This window comes from Furipterus horrens, unplaced genomic scaffold, assembly GCF_987537825.1.
Source record: "Furipterus horrens unplaced genomic scaffold, mFurHor1.1.pri manual_scaffold_2, whole genome shotgun sequence".
Taxonomy (NCBI): Eukaryota; Metazoa; Chordata; class Mammalia; order Chiroptera; family Furipteridae; genus Furipterus; species Furipterus horrens.
In genome coordinates, this window is record NW_028327172.1 from 62,249,365 (window position 1) to 62,275,840 (window position 26,476).

The 26,476-nt window shown below is 39.0% G+C and overlaps 1 pseudogene; it reads right to left on the reverse strand.

Annotated features, from left to right (window-relative positions):
* Positions 1 to 12,264: 12,264 nt before the first annotated feature.
* Positions 12,265 to 12,761, reverse strand: LOC150018668 (large ribosomal subunit protein mL42 pseudogene; annotated as a pseudogene).
* Between the last annotated feature and the right edge of the window lie 13,715 nt (positions 12,762 to 26,476).

The following is a 26,476-nucleotide window of genomic DNA, read 5'->3' on the forward strand; positions in this document are numbered from 1 at the left end:
TTTACACAAAATCCCAAGAGAATCTTAAATCAAATTATTAGAATTATAGAAATGTTGGTAGATGACCAAGATGTGGCACATCCATATAATGGAATGTTATTTAGCCTTAAAAAGAAAGGAAATTCTGACATATGCGACAACATGATGAACCTTGAAGACATTAGGCTAAGTGAAATAGCCACAAAACGACCAGTATTCACTTGTGCGAGGTATCTAGAGGAGTCATGCATAGTGACAGAAAATAGAATGGTGATTGCCTGGAGCTGGAGTGAGGGGCAAATGGAGAATGATTGCTTAACAGATACAGAGTTTCAGTTTGGGAAGCCGCAAAAGTTCTGTAGATGGATAGTCGTGATGGTTGCACAATAATATAAGTGTACTTAATGACATTGAACTGTACACTTAAAAATGGTTAAAATGGTGTTTAATGTTATGTATATTTTAACACAATTTTAAAAATAATATTTTAAAAATATATATTTATGGACAAACTTGGAAACACAAAATCATTTGGTACATTGTTGGGATAGTAAGGTTGTGGGTAACTTTCTTCTGTATTTTTGTTGCTATAAAGCATGTGCAGAAAATAAACACTTCAAAGATTAAAAAATGGGCAAAGGACATGAATAGATCTTTATTCCAGAAAGACATACAAATGACTAATAAGCACATGAAAAGATGCTCGGTCGTTAGGGAAATGCAAATCAAAATCACAATGAGATACCACCTCACACACACTAAGCTGGCAATAATAATTTTTTTAAAACATGGAAAATAACAAGAGTTATTGAGGGTGTAGAGAAATTGGAACTCTCATACACTGCTGGTGGCAATATAGAATAGTATAAATTCTTTGGAAAACAGTCTGGCAGTTCCTCAAAGAGTTAAACATTGAGTTACCACATGACCTAGCAATTTTATTCCTAGATATATAGTCAAAAGAAATGAAAACACATGTTCACACAAAAACTTCAACATGAATGTTCATAGCAGCATCACTCATAATAGTCACAGGTAGAAACAGCCCACTGATGAACTATGAGAGGATTCTAAGTTGGCAGTCACTTTCTCTCAGCCCTTAGAAGATAATCATTCCATGTCTCCTGGCCTTTATTGTTGACACTGATGAGTCTGAATAATCTGTTTTTCCTTCTGATTTTGTTTTAGAATTTTTGCATTTAAGATTTATCTTTTGGGGTTCTTGGTTTTTGGGGTTTTTTTTTTTGGTTTTTGGTTTATATGGGTATTTTTTGTTGTTGGTGTTGTTTGTTTGTTTGTTTGTTTTTTCCTTTTTCACTGTGAAATACCTAGCTGTAGTATTTATTTTATTATTAGTTTCAATAATGATTGGGACTTATTGGGTTTCTTAAATCTGAATGAAGTCTTCCATTAGTTTCAGAAATCTCTCAGTTATTATTTCTTGAATGTTACCTATTCTCTGTTTTTGGAACTCCTATTCAACCTATTAAGCTTCTTCTATTTTCCCCATTTATTAATATTTCCACAACTTTTTCATACCTTTATCTCTCAATGTTCATTTTCTCTGTGCTCATAGGTTGGACTCAGTGGAAGGTTTTAAAAGTAATGCAAAGAACTTGTTTTACCCATCTAATAAGGCATTTTAAAAAATTATTCTTTCCTTTTTAGAGGTCTAAATCATGATTTTTTTTTTTTTGCATTCATAAACTTGACTTAGAACTTCCTAAACCACCTTCTCTTTTTTGCAGTGTCTTTTTCTTTACTTAGTGTTTCTTTTTTCTTTTTTTGTATTTATTTGATTATCTTTTTAAAAAATCTCTAGTCTCTAAGACTGTTCTATGTTATATAACTTTTGGAGCTCTAATTCTTTTGTTTTTATGTCTGTTGATTCTTGGTCATTGCTTCTTTTGGGTTTTTAAATTTGTGATCTTCAGCTCACCTCCAGCCAGGCTTGCTATCAGAATCTTATATAGCCTAGGGTCAGGAAGTGTTCCTCTGAGATGGGGTTGTGACAAAAGGACCTAGAGCCAGTTTGAAAAGGCTCCCACTGGACAAGAATGGGATAATCCAAACTTCAATAAGAATACTATTTGTAACTGATTGGAATACATCATACATGTTTAAAACCATGAGTAATGACATTAAAATAATTTTATTAGTCACTTTTGGAAGACGCTCTTTCCTATACATACTGTATATAAAGGTAACTGAAGAATTCATAAGAAGTGTCTTTTTATAAAAGAATTTCCAACTAATAGATGAAGAAGAAATGGGGACTTCCAGTCAAGATGGAGGCATATGTAAACATGCTCCGCCTCCTCACGCAACCACAGAAAGAGTTACAACCAGACCTTGAAACAAATAACACACAGAACCATCAGAAAATCAAGCTGTATGGAAGTCCAACAACCAAGGGTTTAAAGAAGCTGGAAATGGGTGAAGAGGTGAGGAGACAGAGTGTGGTGCACAGAGGTGGCAGCAAGGAAATGGACAGTCCCACATTTATGTGCGGTGGATAAAAATTGGGAGGGATACATTAGGAGTGAATGATGCCACCCCCAGCCCAGACCACACAGCCCAGGAGTCCAGCACCAGGAAGATAAATCTCCATAACCCCTAGCTGTAAAAACCAGTGGGGGTTGAGCAATGGAAGAAACTGCCAGATTTTCAGGAAAACATATGCAGGCCCACCCCCTCTATGATTCAGCACCATGGCCACAGCTGGAAGGGAGCCAGTTGCACAGGGCGAGTGTTGGGCAAACCTCCAGAAGCCAGGCAGCAGCACTGTCCCCTCTCCGAGCCCTCCCCACACACAGAGCCATAAAGCAGTAAAATGGGTTGCCCCACTTTGGTGATTTCCTAAGCCTCAGCTCCACATAATTTACAGGTCCATTCTTCCACAATAGGCCACACTACTAAGGGAGTGAAAGCAGCTCTACATAATCTTAGGTTCAGTAAGAGCCTCAAAAGCCCCCACCCAATACGTTGATTAGTAGGAAGTAAAAACCACAAACAACGACTATTGAGGAGTCCAGTAAAAAGTTCCTCAAATCTTGCAAAACACCAGTAGGAGTAGAAAATTTTTTACTTCCTTATTCTATTCTTCTCCCCAGCAACATGCCCAATAAATCACCAAGTGCCTTCTCCCCAGCAACATACCCAACAAATCACCAAGTGCCTCGTTGTTCCCACCATTGTGCCCACCGTTACCCCCAGACCCAACCCATTGTTCCCACCGTTAACCCCAGACCCAACCCATTGTTCCCGCCATTACCCCCAGGCCCAACCAATCACTAGGCACCCCAATACCCTGTTCCAGTCATTCCCTATCCCTCCCTTTAAAACCTTGTCAGCCTGTACGCCAGCTGCTGTTCTCTCCTTTGAGACAGCCCGCAAGTTCCTCTTAATAAATCTTGCATCTCAGCTTCCTTGGTTTCCTTTTTACTATTTCTAACACATAATGCGCTGAAATAAACACAAGGAAGCTGCCAGATTCAGGTGAGAAAAAAATATGGCCCAAATGAAAAAACCAAACAAAACCCCAGAAAAAGAACTAAAAGAAATGGAGATAACCAACCTATCATTTGAAGAGTTCAAAACAATGGTGATCAGGATGTTTAAAGAACTTATTGAGAATGGCAACAAAATAAAAAAGACCCAGGAACAAATGAAGCTTACACTAAATGAAATTTTAAAAAATCTACAGGAAACTAACAGTGGATGGGATGAAGCCAGGATTCAAACCAACAATTTGGAACATAGGAAGGAATAAGCATTTAATTAGAACAGCAAGAAGAAAAAAGAATGCAAAAAAACAAGGATAGTATAAGGTGCCGCTCCTATATCTCCAAATGTACCAACATCTGAATCATCGGCATACCAACAGGAGAAGAAGAGCAAGAAATTGAAAACTTACTTGAAAAAATAATGAAAGAAAGTTTCCCTAATATGGTGAAAGAAATAGACATACAAGTTCAGGAAGCACAGAGAGTCCCAAATAGGCTGGACCCAAAGAGGACCATACCAAAGCACATCATAATTAAAATTCCGAAGGTTAAAGATAAAGAATCTTAAAGCAACAAGAGAAGAGCAGAGTTACCTACAAAGGAGTTCCCATAAGACTATCAGCTGATTTCTCAAAAGAAACTTTACAGGCAAGAAGGGGCTGGTAAAAAGTATTTAAAGTGATGAAAAGAAAGGACCTGCAACCTAGATTACTGTCTCCAACAAAGTTATGTTTTAGACTGAAAGGGCAGATAAAGTGCTTCCCAGACAAGATAAAGCTAAATGAGTTCATTATTACTAAGCCATTATTACATGAACTGTTAAAGGCACTTATTTAAGAAAAGAAGAAGATCAAAACTATGAACATTAAAATGACAACAAACTCACAACTATCATTAACTGGATCTAAAAAAAAAAAAAAAAGCTAAGCAAGCAACTAGAACAGGAAGAGAATCATAGATAGGAGATCATTTGGATCGTTAGCAGCAGAGAGAGGGAAGGGAGAGAACGAGGGAAAATGTTAAGGGATTAAGAAACAATTGGTAGGTACAAAGTAGACAGGGAGATGTTAAGAACAGTATAGGAAATGGGGAAGCCAAAGAATTTATATGCAAAACCCATGAACATAAACTAAGAGGGGGATTGCTGGAGGGATTGGGAATACCAGGCAGAGGGGGACAAAGGGGGAAAAATTGGGACAATTGTAACAGCATAATCAATAAAATATATTTTAAGAAGAAGAAGAAATGATGCAATAAGAAATCACAATTTTGCAACTTCAAGTGACTACAGATGTAGTCAATGATCATTAATGGCTACTAATGTTACAGAAACCCTGGACTGCTCCAATTGAAGACAAACCCACGGGCTCTTTAGTCAGGGGCCCAATTGCCCACCGTCAGAATTATAACTCTCAATACCAGAGTTTAGTGAAAAGAAAAAGAATAGTTTATTTAACAGTTATATAGATTTAGTTATTTGCGGATTTCTGTTGTTAAGTCTTATGTTCTTTAAAACACCCTTAAACACATATCCTTGCCTCCCCCCTACCAAACCAGGCTAGTTTTAGAAAAGTCAGAGAAACCGTTTTCCTACTTTCCAAACACAGTTCAGCTTTACCAGCAGCTGCCAATCACTCAATTCTGATTGGGGAGGTCCTTTCTGTGCTGTGGTGCCCTCCAGCTCTATATGCAGAACCGCCTGGATTCTCAGCCTCCTTGCAAATTGCTTTCTTCCTGCAAACCGCATGGATCTCCTCTCCTCAAAACTGCATGGCGAGAGCCTCTTAAAGCACCCTGGAGACCCCTTCTCCAAGCCACATGGAGAACTTAGCTTCTTTATTCTGCATGGAGAAGGCCCCTTCACCAAGCCGCATGGAGGGGGCAAGGGAGTGAGAGCGCGAGAGAGCAAGAGAGAGCTAAAATGTCCGCAGCTGTTTATATATCCCTGACTGCATCCTGTGACGCAGGGGGTGTTGCAAACAGTTCTGACCATTCACAGAACCTTAGGTAGGCTCTGTGTGCTTTTTCCATACCATCCCCTGGTTCAAGACTCCTCCCATCTACCTGAGGCTTTGGATGCATTAAAGCCATTTTGCATAAGAAAGGCACTAGCCACTAGCCCCAGGCATGTGGAGGCATTCTGAAAAGATGCTTCCTTCTCCCCATCCCCCAGCCACAAACTCTGGGGATTTTTGGACTCCCCTGTTTCTGTAACACTAACATCACAAAGAGAGATTCTAAACAAGACAAAACGTGATTCCATTGTAGTCATTGCAATCCTTTAACACTTACCTAAGAGCCACAAATTTTCAAGTTTTTAACATATGGGTAGACCATTTATCTTGCTTTCTACTGATGTGTGTGTGTGTGTGTGTATGATATATGTATGTGTGTGTATGTGTTTGTGTGTGTATATATACATATTTAAAGACAATCCTTAAGATTGATTCATTTTCCTGTGACATATTGCGACACAATTCAAAAATGTAGGGTGGAGTAAAGGTAGATTTACAGTTGTTTGTATGGAAACTAATACAAGAGTTAATAAAGAATAAACTCTGTGTTTTGTGTACTCACAACTGTAAACCTACTTTTTGTTATTTGGGTGCAACAGATATCTCCATGGGCTTCCTTTATGTGCTTCCCAGGTGAGAGCCCATGCCTACCCATTGAGTGACTACTTGGGATCCACAGCCATTCAGAAGGCAGCTTTCTATACTCATTGACTCTATCCCTAGGTATATAAGCTCAGCTTTACATGACCTGATATACAACAATAGGTTCAGAAAGAAGCTTTAAAACACCCACAAACCTCAGCAGAACTTAATTGAGGCAGAAGTAGAATTATAGCATCCAAATTTTCTGTGAACTCAAGCATAGTAGAGCAACAGCAGTTTATTATTCATAGTCATGAGGGACACTCAGAGCCTCGGATGTAAAGCGGCCAGTCCCTTGGTGAGAAACGAAATCTGGCATTTAAAGAGAGAACATTGAAAATGTCCTCTTCTCACTATTGACATAATGAAGTTTATTAGCTCCTTTCTATTATGATGTGGGGAACTAAGCATTTTAATCAGAAGTCTTCATTTTGAATCCCCTTTGCCATTTGTTTCTGGTACATTGAGTTCCTGGGTCCTTTTGTGAAAAGGCTGGGGATGAGAGGCAAAATGTCACCATCTGAATGGAAATCAAGCATGAGAACTTATTACAGACCCAGGTGAACTGAAAATAGAATAAACAGTCACCATAGCCCAAACAGGAAACCACTAATTACATTTTGAGCTCAGCATAAACACCTCCTAAACTGTACATTAATACAGGAACTCACTGTATATTGATTCAATTGTCTTAAATGAAAGGATGCACTGGCTAGATATGTCCCCAGAGGCTTAATTGCACTGAGCATCCTCCATCCAGCAATGGTTGTATTGAATGTAAATAACATTGTGAGTCATCGTTTGTGTCTACAGTGTTTGGAAACTGGTGGTTCTGAGTTATTATTTTGATCTTTTTTTCTTGTCTTGGCCTTAGGAAAATATCAAAAAAAAATGGCCAGAACTCATTCCCAGGTTAGACAAACAAGCACATCTATATTAATTAAACAAAGCAGGCCCATAAGTCTAAGTCCCTGTACCAGTGTGACATCAAACAGTCCTCAGAAAGGATGTGGAGTCGACAGGCCTTAGGTTTAGTGACAGGTGACTGAGAGCATGGCCTACTCTTGACAATTGCATTATTTCAGGGGAGAAGCAGGAAGGATAAGAAGAGAGCACAACCAGAGTGTAAAGAAAGAAAGAAGAACAGAGGAAAGTAAATGCACAGTGGGGAACTATTTGCCTGGTAGTCGGGGAGTGGAACAAACTTTTCTTTACCATTAGCAAGAGAAAATAACCAAATTCAATACATATGTATGGAAACCCCTCATACTTGAGAGTCAGAGCCACCACATGCAGGAGAGGTTCGGAGATAGAAAGGAAACCTGGGTACTATAAGGCATCCCGAGCTAGAGACAAGGTGATGCATCTGGGGGCCACACAGGGTCATTGCAGGATGACATAAGAACAGACATTTAGTAAATGGAAGATTGTCCTGCCCCAGAGATAGGTCAAAACAGGCTTTCTCTAATAATCACTTATTATGGACAGGGCCCTTATTCAATTTCTCCTAGGTAGTTAAAGAGAGGGACAGAAATTTCTCTTGAGCCTGTGGCTAAAGTTACCTTTAGCTCAAAACAATCTGCATGCCACAGAAATACATCTTGGGGTGACTCATTTTGGACCCCCATAGTTGAAATGTAACAGAGGTTTTTAACATTTGAAGACATAAACCTAACATTTTATTCTGACTCAGCTGAACTCAGTCCATCACCAGAATAAACTGAGAATCAATCACACATACACACTGAGCTCACAGGATAGGGCAAGTAGTTATATATATCATAGCTCTCCTGGGGTTAGCTTTCTGTAGAACAGTCTGCCTCCCAGCATAGTTTATGTTTGGAGAACAATGCTGGCTGCCTGATTTTGAATTTCCCCCACCCCACAGTTCCTCGGAAGAAAATGAAATCAACAGTGAGGTCAATGAGGAGACCCTGAAAAGAGTTAGAGGCAGAGAATAAGGAGAGGAGGAAGGAAGTCTTCCAAAAATGAATAAAAGTCAACCAAGCTTCTCCTAAATCAGTTGTCCTCAAAGTGTGGTCCCTGGATTATCAACATCGGCATCACTTGTTAGAAATGCAAATTCTCAGACCCCACCGCAGACCTCCCATCAGAAACCAGGTGTGTGCCCTGCAATCTGTTTTCTCAAGTCACCGAGGAGATTCAGATGCAAGCCAAGGATTGAGAACCACTGTCTTCATACATTACTTCTACTAAGACTGCCCCTTTCCTAGCTTTTAAGTTAGCTGCTTCTATTTCTAACAGAATGTTGCGAAAATGATGCTTAAATCTGACACCTGAAGCTTTAGGAAGGAAATTCAGCTAGAACTTCCCCAGTGAACCCCTACCCTGTGGCATCCACCCCTTTCCTTGGTGTATTTGTGCCCCAGGTCTTCCTCTAAGTTTAAGGCTTCTAATTTCATTTTTCTTTCTAATTGTATTGTCTTGCCTGATAATCAAGTTCTGCAAAGATTTCTAAGGAATAACTAAGTTAACTCCATGCAAATTTCAAGGTCAAATTAGACAGCATGTTGATGTGACCTTGAGAAAATTAATTTAGTAGCATTATTACATGTTTATAGCCATCGCCACCACTTTCATAATTTATAAACTTTATTTCATTAAATGTCCTAAAATCAGCTTCTAATATTTTTCAGAGGATCCCTGGTATTATGTATGTAATTTTATATGTACATAATTTTTCCAAGGATTCCTGGATATTATAAAGACCCTTGGTTTTCTCACCTTTAAAATGAAACAGTAATACTAAACTTTCAAGGTCATTTTGAAGACTAGATACAATATAGTGTTTGTCATCAGTATGTGCTTAATAAATGGTACCTAATATCACTGATATTTCAGCTTAGTCTATTACATATATCTAAACTTTTTAAATAACCCAAAATGTTTTTCACTCTAATAAACCTATGACTAGCCTGGGAGAATAATGGCAACTTAAAATTTTAATTTTCAGAACCTTTAAATACTTGAGAGAATAAACACAGTAAAAGAAACTTTATGTTTATTTTTTTCATCTTCACCTGAGGATATGTTTATTGATTTTAGAGAGAGAAAGAGAAACATCGACATGAGAAAGAAACTTGGGTTGGTTGCCTCCCGTATGCACCCCCACCAGGGATCAAACCTGAAACATTTTGGTGTATGGGACAATGCTCCAACCAAATGAGCCACCCAGCCAGGACTTATACTTCTCTTTTTCTTAACCATAACACACCAACTATTATGGGTTGTCGCTATTGAAGAGAAGCAATTACTAACAGAATGGCCATATCAGAGGAAGGAGTTTCACAGAGTGAGGAACTTGAGGTCTAGCAGGAAGTGAGAGGTTCCATCCTGCCTCTTCTCTACCAGAGAGTAGGTCAAGCATGTGTGTGGCCCGTGAGCTCAGACTGCCTGCTTTGGAACCTGGGCTCTGTCACTTCCTAGCTGTGTGTTTGTGTACAAGCCATTTAATATTGCTGCCCCTTTGTTTCCTCATCACTAAAATGGAAACAAAGAACACTTAAATTGCCTGGCATATAAGACTAAATTGTTTCCAAGGGCTTAGTATGAGCCAAGTACCATTCTATGTTCTTTACATGTACATGTACTGATTTATATAATTCTTAGAACTGTTCTAGAAGCTAGCATCATTTTGTAGCTAAAGAAACCAAGGTACAGAGAGGTTGAGTGATTCTCCCCAGAGTTTCATAGCTAGTCATTTGCAGGCCTAGGGATCAAACCCAGACAATCTGAATCCAGAACCTTCTCTTCATCTACTCTTTCTTTCTCTCTCTCTAAAAATCAATAAATAAAAAATTAAAATAAAGACTCAAGGACCAGTTAGGTACAAAACCTGTCAACAAGCCTTTATCTTCATACAGCTAAAAGAAAGTTATATTTGATGACCAATACTTTCATCTTCCCCCCGATGCCTTGATGAGGAGAGGTTGGTATCCACATACCAGAGTCATTTGCAGCCTCTCCCCAACACACACACACACACACACACACACACACGTGCACACACAAGGTTTCTCCAAGGTCAGCATAGATTCTTTGTGCAGCTTGAACTTCCATATGTTTGCTGTAAGCACAATAGATACCATTGGCACTGACAGTTGAAGGCAAATGGAATTTTCTCCTTGACATCTCCTCAGGATGTAATTTACCAAGCAAAGCCTTTTTCTCTATTCCCCAGGCTCTGAAAACATGACCATGCAGGACACCGTCATGTAATGTTGCTGTTACGAGTTCTATTCCATTGACTCTGAAATGTCATTAAAAATTGCTTCTGTCAGAGTGCAGGCCTTGGAAATGAAGGTCTGCTGGGGTGTTGCTGGAGTTGGTGGGCAATCATTGCAGTAGGCTGTGGGTGGAAACCAGGCAAGGCAGAGAGCCCAGCACAGAGAGCCATTAGAAGATAAGTATAAGAATGTGAGGGAGCTAACAGGCAAAGGAGTGGTGGGTAAAAGTGCTCACAAAGGACCAAGCTAAGGCAAATCACTCCTCCCAACCTCCACTCCTGGCTGCCAACTCTTCGTATAATGAATAACACTCTCAAAGCCGTGTTCACTCTGTGTTCAGCATCTCCACTAGGAAAATTGATACAGGTCAAGGCAACCTTGAAATATTTCCATTCTAAACTTCTCTCAACCTAAGTACAGCAACTTCATCACAATCAGGTTAAGTATAGAAGCCTAATCAATGTGTAGCCTAGAGGTATGGATCTTTTTGATTCACATTTCAATTATTTCCTTTTTAGAGTCTATTTTTAGCTTTTTCTCTGCAACTTCTCTCAGAAAAATGGGTCAGCATTCTTAACTGACTCTGTATATTAATGGTTATCATTTCTCTCTCTCTTTCTTCTTTTTTAAATCCCATTTACTTATATAATGTAATCATGGCCATAAAAATAAGCCCTTGCTTCTCTAAATCATGCACCAATGCATTTGAGACAATGAGCTAAGGATATTAAATGTCAGTGCTTTCTAACAAATATTCACCATGAGAGTCTTCCCTGGAGTGCTACATGGAGAAGGCCATCCTGGTCACAGGTGCTTATGGGTAGGCCACGACGTGTACTTGGAGCTCCCCCCAGCTCTCAAATTCTGTAAAGCAGGTGCAGCATTCGTTTGCCTTGTTTTTGGCACTGGATTCTGGTGCAAAATAAGCTCCTTTCCAGTCCTGGGCCCCATGAAGAGTCTGTCTGTCCACAGGTGTGCACAGGCATGTTACTGCTTTTTCTAAACTTGTGAGCATTTTGTTTCATTTCCATACCTTGAATTTTGATTTTGCACAACTCCCTCCTGCAGATGGCCTTCAGAATACGTTTTGTTTACCCACACCTTTGGACCTTTACATATTGCAATCTCTGCCTGAGACACTGCTCTCCTAGAAAATGTTTCCTGGAAAGCCCGCCTTAAGTATCCCCAAGTACCCACAGTGGAGTGTAAATGCTTCTTCGTCAGTGCTCTCTTGGCACTTTATATATGTGGCTAAACTTTAGGGCAATCTTCACACTGGATTAAGTCACTCGTTTGTATGTCTGTTTCAAGAGACACTGAGGTGCTTGAGAAAAGGGACTATTTTAATCAAAGAAACAGAATCAATAGGATATAAATTTTTTTTTTAGTTAAAGAAATTGGCTCATGTGATTGTGGAGTCTTGGTGAATCCAAAATCTGAGAGGAGAGGCTGATAGGCTGGGGACTCAGGAAAGAGTTGCAGTTCAAGTCCAAAAACAATCTGCTTTAGAAGCAGGAAGAGCCAGTGTTGCAGATGAAGTCTCAAGGCGGTCAACTAGCAAATTCCCCTTGCTTGGGGGAAGAGGTCAGTTTTTTGTTCTATTCAGGCCTTCAACTGATTGGATGAGGACCACCCACATTATGGAGTGCAATCTGTTTTATTCAAAGTCCACCAATTTAAATGTAAATCTCATCCAAAAACACTTTCACAGAAATATCCAGAATAATGTTTAACCAAATATCTAGGCATGGTAGCCCACAGAAGTTGGCACATAAAATTAGCCATCACAGGGACACTGTCTCATTTGTCTTTGATATCCTCAGCACCCAGCAAAGGCTTAATATACAGAATTTTTTTATAGGTGAGAAGACATTATTATTTTACTATATAACATAGTAGTAAATATACTTGCTTACATTTTCTCAAATGGCAAATGAGACAGCAGGATAACTTTTTTTTTTTTTTTTTTTGATTACTGGAAACCTCAATATCATCTGTCTTTTGGAGGATTCAGTTTCTTACAACATCTATGATACTGTCCCCAAGAATACCAATGGTGCTTAGTAGTAAAGAACATTTTGCTAAGTCATTCTATCATAAGTCCTCGCTCAAAGTGTTCATATTTTTCTTCTAATCTGGTTTTCAGTACGGTACTTGATCCACTGCTTCTTCATTATTATGGACAGGATCTGGCCAAGGGATAGGTTTTGTGTATACATATGGAATGTCCACAGAAGAATGGTAACAAACTATTGTTTTGCCATCAGATGTCAAAGCAAGCTCTATTTTGCAATTATAATTATCCAGAAGAGAAGAACATGTGGATTGTGGCAAACACAAAATAAAGCTCCACCTTGACAGCTGCTCACCATGACCCCACCATCTTGCCTCCTAGAATGTTTTTTTGAATGAATGAGGTTCAATGAATAGAGAAGCAAATTTTTCGAAGACTCGAAACTTCCAGTTCAGTATGACCCAGGCATTTTCTTATTGACTTAGTACTATAATTACAAAAACCTCTTAAAACAGTGGCAGCATTTTATTTAGAGATTGATAAACAATCTTGACCTGTAGGTAAAAACATTAGGAACAAATACTATGAAGAGTAAAGTAAGCCTGTGGCCAGGGATGAGAAAGGATATGTCATGCCCATCCCTCAAGCTGAGACCATGTGATATTTGCCATTATTACTTTTTTCCCTCACTGGGCCCCTGAGTGGGAATAGAAGCACATCCAACAAAATCTTTGTACTAATCCCTGTGCACAGACTGCACTTACTCTGCCATCTCTGTTGCTCTTAAGCCACATGAACCATAGGTAGAGATTGTACTTGGTGTAGTTCAGGGTTTTGTACAATAAATTCAAAGAAGCCACTTCCCATTTTTCCATCCTTTGGTCTGTATTTGATTCTTGAAACTTTGTATATGGGCCCCTAAAGCCAGGGTGAGAAATGAGGGGGTTGGAGGTACCACTATGAATTTTACTAAGATTATACAATACTTAAAAGTAATAGAATGTCCTTGAAAGACATGAAATGGTTTAACAGAGAGAGGCATGAGGACATTCTATTTAACCAGTAATAGAGGAAAATTCATCTGGAGTGGCTTCGAGGTTTTATTTATTTGATTTATTGTACGTCTTTTTAAATGAAATTAGTGAACTGAGCTCTTACCTTGAGACTCATTTTTGGGATTTTGATATGACTCAATAATTTTCAAGAAGAGAAAAGTGTCTGAGCACTTATTTATTCATTCAAAACACATTTTCTAAGGCCCTGTGGTAAGCCATGAAGATGAATAAGACCTGGTTCCTACCTTCAAAAAGCCCAGTGGGTAGAGGCGACCATATCTGGTTTGCTGGAAACTAACCAAATGTGCCCATCCATCAAAGAGAATAGAAAAATAACTTGGACTGGACCATAATCCCTAAACTTCACAAACTGGAAGTGACTTCATAATTATTTGGAGGTAGAGCCTGACATGAACTAACATGAGGCTTGTTAGTGTCTTTATTATTTCACTTAGAGTGAATATTTTCTACATTTTAACCAGAAATATTCATGTGTCTGATTAATGCTTTTAAAGACTGTAATGGGTGGGTGTCATATAACTGATGGAATTGCCTTTATAAAAACAAGCAGGCCTGCCTGCATGGTTCAGTTGTTTGGAGCATTCATTGCTCAGTGCACCAAAAGGTTGTTGGTTTGATTCCCAGTCAGAGCACATACCTAGTTTGTGGGTTCGATCCCCAACTGAGCTGCATATGGGAGGCAACAAATTGATGTTTCTCTTTAAAATCTACATTTCTTTCTAACATCAACATGTCCCCCTGACCTTCCTCTATCTCTCTAAAATTCAATGAAAACTTGTCCTCAGGTGAGAATCAGGGGAAAAAAAAAAAAAGCATAAAAGGCTATGTGACCCAGGGAATTTTACTAAAGTCTTAAGAACCTGTATACTCATGCAGTGGGATTCCACCAGCAATAAAAATGAGTGAGTTACGGTTATATATATCAACATGGATAAATTCCAAAAACATGTTAATGAAAGAAAGCAAGTCATGGAAGAAAATATTCAGCATGACATGTTTCCTAAAGTTCAAATTCTAATAAACTTTACACTGTAGTGCTTAAGAATGCACACATTTTACCAGTAACTAAAATGGTAACTAAAAGGGAAGAAATAAAAAACACAGATTCTGAGTGCAGCTCCCTTGGGGGTGGGGCTCACCATTTAAAGTGGCAGCACCCTGGCACAAATGCTTGTTGAAGTTTCTGCAGGCCAGGTAAGTGGTCATGAGAAGGGAGCCAGATGGGGTGGGAGATGGGGTTACAGGCTGGGCTCTACTAACTGGAGGCCGCTGTAGTCCTCAGACAGACTGCTTTGCAAAATTGTAGTGTGGAACCTGTGTCTAACAAGACTATTGATGGAGTTTTGTAAGTGTTTCTTTTCCTAAATTTAACCTCACATTTCCTGACAACACAAAATGAGTTGGTTCAGATAGGAGCTGTCAATAACAGATGGGCTAAAAATAAAGGCTAGAGTTGTATGGGGTCCTCCGATAAGAAAGGATGCAATTATCCCCACTCAACAGGAAGTCAAGGTATAAGTGATTCACCTAAGTTTGCAATTCTGACTTTATGAGCATTTCAAACAGTTTATGAAAATTACAAATGAGCATGCAAACCAACTTGATATGCAGAATAGCTAGCTTCATTAAAAACTAATCACACAGAAGCTGCCCAGTTGAATCTGACTGATGTGTAGAGCCTAAGAATGAAATTGCAGAATTCTTTTTTTTTTTTTTTTAATGTCATAAGTCTTATAGCTATGGCAGTGTCCTCAGTAGTACATGGGGGAGTTGTGACATGCCTGAGAACAGTGGATGATGGAAAATAATATTTATCATATGGTCCTGATTCTAACTCACTGAAGATTTTTACCCATCTATCCAGCCATCCATCCACTCATTCTTTCCTTAGACAATCAATGTTCTAGGCACTGTGCCAGACACTGGAAGTTAGAAAGTTGAATATGGTCCTTGCCCTTAGAAGAGCTCCATTACAAAGGGATACAAACTTGAGAATAAATGATTATAAGCAATATAGTAAGTGCTGCAATAGAATGAACAGAAGGGCACCCACTGGACAACTTTATAGAATAAAGATACTATTTATTTATAGAACAAAATTTCATTGCTGCTCCCTGGAGATGTGCATTGGAAGGACGGCAGATGCTGCTGAAACACCCAGAAGGGCTGGCCAAGGACAGGGAAGCCTCCATGAGAGGGTGGTATCAACCTGCGTTTTGAAGAATGAGTAGGAATTGGCCAGTGAAAGAGGGAAAGGTGATATACATGAAGATACAGTTTTGTTCCTCATGAAATGAGGTTTATTCTTTAGCTTCAATCATTTAACCATGAAGATATCATGTCTATTTCCTGTCAGTTCCCTTCATTCTTGAGAAAACTTCAGGTGTTAACAATCTGCAAATTCTACTTTTGACAGGAGGAAATGCCACAAGGTCCAACAGACCAAGTATATGTAACTCTCCAGCGAAATCTAGAATTTGAAAGCCTATGGGGGAACAAATAAATGTAAAGAATAATAAAAACATTTCTATTACTTGAGTGCCAACTCTGCAGCAGGCCCTGAACAGAGAACTTTATAAATAATATCCCAATGAATCCTTGCAAAAGCCGTAAGTGTATGTGAAAGCATTGCAAGTGAGGCTCAAAGCAGTGAATTTATCTACCCAAAGCCACAGAGATAATAAGTGGAGGGCTTAGTTTTGTTTGATCTCAAAGCTTTGCTCTTGAGGAGATGAAATAAATTAAAACAGTAAATCTTCAAGAAATCATGTAAAGTTCTCCCTGTTCCAGATCTCTCCAACTGTAGTTTTGCAGGAGAATCTAATTCACTCCACCACCTTCCATGACCTACTGAAGGACTCTCTTCTTTCACAGATGTAATAAGAGTAAAGTAATAGTCTTGAACTTATATCCTTTTAGACATTTATCTTAAGTGATGCATTTTTTTACTATTCCCAGGAGTCCCCTTTATTTTTATTATTTTTTTATTTTTATTTTTCAACTACAGTTTACATTCAATAATATTTTTATTAGTTTCATATACTTCACAAAGTGTTCCCCCCCGATATTACCAGTACCCACATGGTGCCATATACAGTATTCCCTCACTTATCGGGGGTATTATGTTCTAGACCGCCCCGTGGAGTAGGAACCTTACATTTATTCTACAAGCTTACACCTACGTAACTTTAACATACGCATACAGTACCGCAAAGTCCCGCAATACAGCAAAAAATCCGCGATAAATAATTAAATATAATATTTTTTTAAATTCTACGATACGGTGAGGCCTCAATAAGTAAACCACAATATAGAGAGGGACTACTGTATAGCTATTACAATATTATTGACTATATTCCCTTTGCTATATCAAGTGATGCACATTTTTGAGAAGCATTTCCAACAGTTCCTTACAGGTACAAATCATCTGTATAACTTCCAAAGAAACCACCCGACAACAACTCTGGCTTCAGTAAAATAATTAGAAGTTATTGTGTGTAGTGGATTTTATTACTAATAAGAATTACACAAGTATATTTCACTTTCTCTAATATACAACTGAAGCCTAGAAGGGACATTGTTCAACAAGTCAAAGGAACAAGTAAACAACACATATTAAACAACAATATTGCCTGGTATAAACAACAAAAATAAGCCTTCATTGTCTCTTTTAAACCCTGTACCATTGTTTCAGCAAAGCATTTCTGAGTCATAGGCTTGAATAAAGAGACATCCTTCCGGATTAGTAAAAGTTCTCCAGAGAAATAGAATCAATAGAATGTATATATAGAGAAAAGGAGATTGAAGGAATTGGCTCACACGATGGTGGGAGTTGGCAAGTTCGAAATCCTCAGGGCAGGTTGGCAGGCTGGAGACTCGGTGAATAGTTGACATTGCAGTGTTGTGTCTGAAGGCCTTCTGGGACCTGTCTTTTCTCTTAAGGCCTTCAGTTAATTGAATGAGGCCTACCCACATTATGGAGGATAATCTTCTGTACTCAGAGTCTACTGATTTAAATGTTAATCATATCTTTAAAAATATCATCACAGCAACATCTAGACTGGTGTTTGACCAAACAACTAAGTACAATAGCCTAGTCAGGTTGACACAAAAAATTAACCATCACATCTCCTGTGTCCCAAATCTCAGTAAATGGTAGCAGCATGCACCCAACTGTCCAAGTAAGAAACATGGACTCCTCTAGATCTTTTCTCTTCCTTTGCCTCACATACCCAAGTCCCCAAAATACTAATTCTCAAATATTTCTAGACTTAGTTCCTTCCTTTTCACCTCTTGCTTACTCCCAAACCATTGTCTCTGACCTGATTTATTAAAATGATCTTCTAATAAGTCCTCAAATCTCAAATGTCATCATTTCACATTCCAAAACCATTAAGTTAATTTCCCATCTTAAAATGCTTCAATAATTCATTGTTTTTAGATAAAATTCAAGCTCCCTAGACCGTGGCCTACAGCACCTTTACGATCTGAACCCAGCCTGCCTCTCCATCTTCTTACCTTTCTTCACTCCAAACCTGGTCAGCTACTTGCAGATGCCAAACCTCCATGGCTTTTTCGTACCTTAGTGGCAGTTCACATGCTGCTCCCTCTGCTAGTTATATCTTGTCTATCTGGCAAATTCCTACTCCTCCATCATCACATCCCAAATTTTCTTTCTTTCCTGATCATGTCCACCTTTGCCACCCGCATTTCACACATTTTTTTTTTTCTGTGTTCCCATGGTACTTGGTTCATACTTCTATTAATCATATTTTATGTACAAACAAAATTTATATCTATTTACATACTTGTCATTACCATTAGTGACCTGTTAAAGGATTAAATTTTTGCCTTTATTTATCTTTGTACCATCAGTTCAAAAGACAAAGGTCAGTATGCCCTGACTAGTGTGGCTCAGCAGGTTGAGCCTGGCCTGCAAACCAAAAGGTCGCTGGTTCAATTCCCACTCAGGGCACATGCCTGGTTGCAGGCCAGGTCCCCTGTTGGGGGCATGAGAGAGGCAAATAATTATGTTTCTCTCATACATTGATATTTCTCTCCCTCTCTTTCTCCTTCTCTTTCCCTCTCTGTAAAAAAAATAAAAATAAATAAAAAAATAAAAAAAAATTTAATTTTAAAGACAAAGGCCAGTATAATGCTCCTCACTTAGCAGTAACACCCCCATAATGTTTGCAATGGCTTTAACTTTTTTGTAAACATCTTTTAAGACTTAAGCTCCTTAAGGAATATAATTGTGTCTGCTTGGTTTACCTGATGCTTGGCATATAAGAAACATCCAAAACAGCTTTGTCAAATGAGTGAGCACCTTAGTTATTAAATTTAATCATCTCAACCTCAAGTATTCTCTCAATTTTTCTTATCTGAAGTCTTCAGCTAGGTAAAAAGTCTCCTGCTGGCAGAGACTAGTTCTTCCTTTTTTTTTTTTTTTTTTAATCCTCACCCAAGGACATTTTATCAGTGCTTTTAGAGAGAAAGGAAAAGAAACATAGATGCGAGGAAGAAGCATCAATTGGTTCACTCCCAAACATACTCAGGCAGGGGTCATACATGCCCAGACTGAGGATCGAACCCACAACCTAGGCATGTGCCCTGACCAGGAATTGAATTAACAACCCTTCTGTTACTAGATGACTCTCCAACCAAATAAGCCACACTGCCCAGTGCAAGTCCTCTACTTTTTTTATGTTCTCTCTCCTCTCTGTCCCCACCCATCCTAAGACATTGCACAGTACCAGGTACATACTAGGGACTCACTTATTATTTGTTGGTTAACGGATGAATATGTTTTTCACCTGTGTATTCTTTTTTCTGAATCAGAGCTTGCTCATATCAAAACTAATCCCTGAGCCTGTTGCAGTGAACTGTGGAAAATCAGGCTGACAGAGTCTATCCAACAAGGTCAGCTCTGCCCAGGAGAGATGGAGCGCATGTCTCTTGTGATTAACCTGTACACATCTCAGGAAAGTACACACCCATATTCCCCAAGATTATTGTATTTCATACATTTCCTCAATGACGCTCAGGTGAAGGATGAAGGCAGGAAAACTCAGGGGGTTGAAAGCTTATTCTGAAGAAGAGAGCTCCACGTAGGTATGTTGGAACTAAAATGAAACCAGAGCTAACTGGTTAAGTCAAAGGGAAGCTGAGGCTTCATCAAGAGCCAAAAAGCAACAACAGCTCACCCAGAGCCAAGCAAATTGCTAGTGCTTCTAGGGCAAGCAGCACCTGGAAGGTGGTAAGCCCTTTATATCAAGGGTATTTGATCAGAGTTCTGGGCATCCCAGCCACACCCCAGCCAGTGAAAGTCCTGTATTCCCACATCTCGTTTCCATCTTGGCTCCTCACTTCTCTATTCTTTTTAACTGTATCTTCTGTCTCTAGGTCCACTATAAATAGGTTTTACATCTGTGTATTTTTTGTCAACCCTCCAGTACAAAAGAACAAATATGACTTTGCCAATGTGGCTCTCAGCCCCTCTCTTAAACATGATTTTATAGGATAAGCAGTGTATCAGAATAGAAACAGCAAAGGCTGTGGCGTTATTAGACCTGAACTTGAATCCCTCACAACTGAGTTCCTTGGGCGACCACCTTAACCCCCACAAGCTTCTGTTTCTTAATGGGTTAAAGCAGATTTAATAATATCTACCCCATTGGTAGTTAGTCTGTTCAGACTGTGATAATTAAATACGATAACTGGGTGTCTTATAAATGACCAACATTTATTTCTCACAGTTCTCAAGACTGGAAAATTCAAGATCAAGGCATCGCCAAATCTGATATCTAATGAGGGCCCCTTCCTGGTTCACAGATTGTCTTCCTGCTGTGTCCTCACATGGTGGAAGTGCTAGATCTGGGATCTCTTTTATGAGGGCACTAATCCCATTCTTGAGGGCTACACTCTCATGACTTAAGCACCTTTCAAAGGCCCCATCTCTAAAAACCATCACATTAGGCATTAAGTTTTAAAATATAAAATTGGAGGGGGGGGCACAAACATTCAGACTATAGGAAGGTTGTTTTGAGTATTAAGTGAGATGAAAAAGAGTAGTTATTATCACCATCATTCACCCTCTTTCTCTTTCTGCATTAGTTGCTCCTCCAACCTAGAGGTAAATGGTCATGTCAACAGATACAGTCAATTATTTTATCCTTTTATTCTGGTTATAGCAGTTAGTTCTCAAATGGGCATGTGCCTCAGACCTGACGAATGAGATCAATGACTATGAGGTTTGAACATGGATGATGGGGTGTTAAGGCTTACTTTTCTTTGGAATCATAACTTTTAAGAAAAACATGAGACTCTAAGAACAAACTATATAGTCATCTTTACCACCACATTGAAAGACCTTGCATGAGAATTAAACCAATAGAGGAAATCTAAACCAAGATATGCAGACACTACGTCTTAATATGTCTGAACTCCAGTGGTACCTGAAGCTAGCTCTGCTCTTAGATTTTCCACTACATAAACAATATTTCATCTCTTTCTGGCTTATTTAACTGGAATTGAGTTTTTATCACATGCAACAGAGTATAGAACCTATATAGAAGGAGTGCATTCCCTCAGATTCAGTGGCCAGATTCCAAGTCCTTACTCACTACTATTTTTTTCTCAGGTCAGGTATCATCTGGCCTTTCTGAAAAACTATATATTCTAAAATGTACTAAGTTATGTATTATATATCAGAAATAAGAGGATGATAAGAAGTTTTATCCAGAAGGATCACATAACACTTCTCAGCAAACTGGTAAGAAAACAAGATCATGTCAAAAGATATGTTTTTATAACAGTCTGTGAAGCTGTCTGGGTCAGGTCAGGAAAACAGAAACCACTCTGACCATTTCAGTAGGAGGAAATTACTATAGGGAATTGGTTAGACAGATATTAGAGGGTTGAAAGAGCAAAAAGGGAACTTTTGTGGTACCTAGAGATGGTAACCGCATTAGATGGCTGAGAGAATGAAGAGAAAGACTAAGGGAGGTGCCTCCTGGTGCTTCATTTTGCCTCTAGAAGAGACAAAACCTGGCTCCTGCTGATAGCACTGAAGGGACGAGATGAAGCCGATTATGGCAGTTTCAAAAGAAGCTTGAGGTTAGAATCACTGGGGCAAAGGGCTCCAGCTGTAATGAACAGTAACCAGAACAAAAGCAAGCAGGAAGAAGATGATTGCTTTGGCCCTCCTTTTGCCTTCCAATTTCCTTCTAGTACCTCCTATTGGCAGAACCTAATAAGATGTCACCTGGCAAAGGAGATAAACAGTATGCAGAGATCTAGCATCAGCATCACAAAGGGGAATATAGAAAGTTGGATTTGCAGCTGAGTGACAATAATTTAATAACCAACACAACTTGCTTTTGAATCATATTTCCAACTTGATTTATCTCCCCTCTCAACAGGTTCCCAGACAATTCTCTTATCAAGGCAATCTTCCCAACTCCATTTGTCTTGACTGTCGAAGATAGAACTCAAATCCCTAAAAGGTTTTGTTTGGTTGTTTGTCAAGACTTAACTACATCTTTCCAAGGTATTTCTCAAATAGAATTCCAAATAGACAGCCTCACAGAATTTTATGAGAATAGTTATGAGTGTTCCAGGATGTCTTCTCCAGGAACAACCAGCATAACCATAGTAAGGTAGAGAGCAAGAGAATAAAAATCAGTCTAAGGAAAATGCTATGGCCATGTGCTCTGTACAGGAGAAAGAAGTAGGTTGTATTGCTATCCACTCCTAAAAACTTTACATATCCTTAGAAACCCTTTAAAGTTCACCTTTCTTTTTTTTAAATAAATATTTTATTGTCATTCTATTATAGTCATCCCAATTTGTCCCCCTTTGCTCTCCTCTGCCCAGCCCTTCCCCCTGCTCCCACAGTCAGTCCCCACTGTTGTCCATGGGTCATTCATACATGTTCCTTGACTAGTCCCTTTCCCTTTCAATGATAGATGCAGTGCTAATGCAATGATGTATGGTCCTAATCGTAGCCCCATATGTCCCTTCAAGCCAATGAATATGCATATTTTATGTAATGTCTTCATTTTTCTCCATTTATCCCACAATACACATTAATGTGACCTGAGGGCAAAGTCCTAAACTACTCTGCTTGATTATTTGCCAGAGTACAGGAAACTCAGAGGTACAGTAGAATAAAAAATGAATGTGTTCTGACAACTGATCTTTTACATTGGAGTTCTGACATTTCATGATATAATAAAATGCCTTGAAGTGGAGATTTATTTTTATTTATTGTGCTGAGCACTCAATGAAATCTTTATATCTGCAAACTTACATCCTTCAGTTTTAGAGTTTTTGTTTTCTCTCTTGAATAATTTTTTTTCTCTCTCCTTCTTGGTTCTGCATGTATTTGCGAATAATATCCAGGATACTGAAAATCAATCAGCTATTGGACCTCTTGACTTTTCCTTTAATTACATCTCTCTTCTCTCTATTCCATCTTTGTCTGGCAGTCTGGTTTTCAGTAGCTTAGTGGGCGTAAGATGGTTTGTGCCTCACTGTCCAATATGTAGGGTTTCACTTAATTCTATTCTTTTCAATAAGATCTCTGTCCTCTGCTATCCATGGTGTCTTGAGTGCAGAGCTTGTCTGAGTCCATTTCTCCAAAGAATAAACTCCCTCCCCTTGTCTGCTGGGATGTAAGTGGTGGTTGCCTGATTGGATAGGGTTCAGAAGGACATCTAGTGGTTTTCCTTTTCCTCACACTGTATAATTCTGCTTTTAGCCCCATCCCTCACCTCTACCTTGTGAGGCATCTTGTATTTCCAATTTCTCAGACTTTCTGAAGTTCTGGAATTGAACTGGCTTTGCCTCTTCTTGTCATCTCCTTCTGCAAGATCTCATAAATTGCCCAAAAAATATATATAATAGTAAAGCATTTAAGAGCGTAGGACCTATGTCCACATAGCCAGGGTTTGAATCTTGGCCCTCCTACCTACTAGCCATTTGACTATAGACAAGTTATTTAACAGCTTTGTTTCACTATTTTCATTTATAAATGGAGGTCATAACAGTATCTATTGTTATAAAGATGAACTAATACCTTTAACACATTTATAGAGGTGAAAGAGTTGTACATCGAAAACAAGAAAATATTGCTGAAACAAATCAAAGAAGACACAAATAAATGGACCTCCAGATTAGTGGAATCCTTACCAAAATCTCCATAGTATTTTTAAGAGAAATAGAAAATTTCATCCTAAAACTCATATGGACTACCAAGGGACTCTGGAAAGCCAAAACAATCTTGAAAAACAATAAAGTTGGATGTCTCAAACTTCCTGATTTCAAGTTATTACAAAGTTACAGAAATCAAAGCATTGTGTTTACTGGCATAAAGGCAGACATGCAGAGCAATGGAAGAGAATAAGGAGTCCAGAAATTTGGACAAGGGTGCCTAGGCCATTCAGTGGAGGAAAGAACAGTCTTTTCAATAAATGGTATTGGGATAACTGATATTTACATGTGAAAGAATGAAGTTAATTCAATAAAACTATAAAACTCTTAGAAGAAAACATAGGGGAAAAACTTCATGACGTTGGATCTGGCAATGATTTTTTGGATATGACACCAAAAGTATAGGCAAAAAAAGTAAAAAGAAAGAAATTGGACTACATTTAAATTAAAAACTTCTGTGCATCAAAGGGCATAATCAATAGAATAAAAAAGCAGCACACGGAATGGAGAAAATATTCACAAATCATGTATCTGAACGTGGTTAATATTCAGAACATATAACAAACTCTTACAACTCAAAATAGCCTAATTTAAAAATGGGGAAAAGACTTAAGTAGACATTTCTCCAAAGAAGATATACAAATGGCCTTTTCTCATCTGGCTTCAGTCCTAGAGAGGCAACCATATTTTCCCAGTTATCTCTAGTGAAAAATGAATCAGGCAGGAACTTTCTCTGTTTGGGTCATTATCAGTCCCTTAAAAAGGCCACAAGAGAGTTTTGAAAACTTGAGCACTTACTATAAACCTCAGCATCAGTTCCACCTACCTTAGGGCTCTTGCATGTAAGATGAGGTGCCTGCCCATTGATGGTGGGTAAGAAGGAAATCTGTCCCTTCACAGACAGGCCCAAAAGCCCAAGACTGCCCGCAGGCCACACAGATTGACAGACATCCACTGGCTGCTCCCTACCTACTGTGTAAATCACAGCTTGGAGAGTCTGACCTTCCAGCTCCCCAGGTTTCTGGTGCTAAATCACAGCCCCTTAGAAAATCAACACTCTAAAAGGTATTAATCATTTCTCTTCTCACAGATAAAATGTTTTCTTCTACTGATCCTGGGCAGGAAGCTCTCTCAAAAATGTTCTGTGTTCTTTGGCTAATCTCTTCCAGTCTCCCCCGACCCCTCTCCACTCTGAGATCTGTCAGTCTGCTCCATGTATCCATGCCTCTGGTTTTATTTCATTCATCAGTTCATTTTCTTCATTAGATTTCACATATGAGTGAGAGAGATCATATGGTATTTGTCTTTCTCTGACTGGCTTATTTTGCTTAGCATAATAATCTCCAGGTCCATCCATGCTGTTGCAAAGGCATAGCCTATGGACACAGACAACAATGTGGTGGTGGGGGCTGGGTGGAGGGGGGCAAGGGGGAAAATGGGGGACATATGTGATAGTGTCAATGACAAAAAGATAAATTTTAAAAAATAAATAAAAGGGTCTGTATTCTTAGGTAAGTCCTTTCAATCTTCCCATCTCATGGAAACATCTTTCCATCCAGGGTTCCAGCCTACATCCTGGGCACGTATCATGATTTACTCTGGCATTCAGACATTTTAGAAGTCATGTGATTCACTCTCCCACCACTTCATATATAGAAAGAAAACTGAGGTTCAGAGAGGAGGATAAGGCATGACCAAGAAGCAGAGCTGTGAGGACCTGATTCAAGTCTGGACTCCTGTCCAGTTGCCTGTCCCACCAGACAAAGGGCAACCATGTATTTTCAATACCACTAATACCCCACCTTGGAAGCCTCCGGAAACTAGGCTTTAAGGATCTCCTTCTTTTGTACTGTGAGACCCTGAGCAGGTTCCTTACCTTGTGGTCCCCAGAGCAGCAGCCCTGGCAATACCTAGGAAATGAAGAGTCTTAAACCCCGTGTCAGACCTACTGAATCAGAACCTGATTTTAACCAGAGCCCCAGATGATATATACATTAAAGTTTGAGGAAAACTGACTTAAATTACCTGAAACTCATTTTTTTTTCACCTGTTAAGTGGGATAATAGTACCAGTAAGGTATCTTCAAGCAATAAGATTCCTTGATTTGGAGATCATTCTAAGAAGCACCAACAAACAATAGGAGTCACAAAAATGGGGAGACAGAGAAACAACCCCCCATCGAAAGGAAAGGCAGAGTCCCCAGAAAGAGTGCTAAATGAAAGAGAGGGGAGCCAACTATCAGATACGGAATTGAAAGCATGTATTATGGAGAAGCTCAATGAGCTCAGCGGAAACTACAAAGAACTCCAGAAGAACTATAAGGAACTTACTGAGCACTATACCAGCATCAAAAAGGACATGGAAGCTATCAATAAGAGCCAGGAGGAAATGAAGAATATGATCTCTGAATTGAAGAACACAGTAGAAGGAATTAAAAACAGGCTAGAGGAAGCAGAAAATCGGATCAGCGAGCTGGAGGACAATGTAGACAAAAACTCACAGACAGTGCAACAAAATGAAAAAAGGCTGAACAAGACTGAAGAGGCTCTAAGACAGCTGCAGGACAACATGAAGCGTAATAATATCCGTATCATAGGAATTCCAGAAGGAGAAGAAGAAGAGCAAGGGATAGAAAACCTCTTTGAAAAACTAATGACAGAAAACTTCCCTAACATGAAGAGAGAAAGAATCATGCAAGTCCAGGAAGCACAGAGGGTCCCAATGAAGATGAACCCCAACAGGCCCACTTCAAGACACATCATAATTAAAATGCCAACATTCAAAG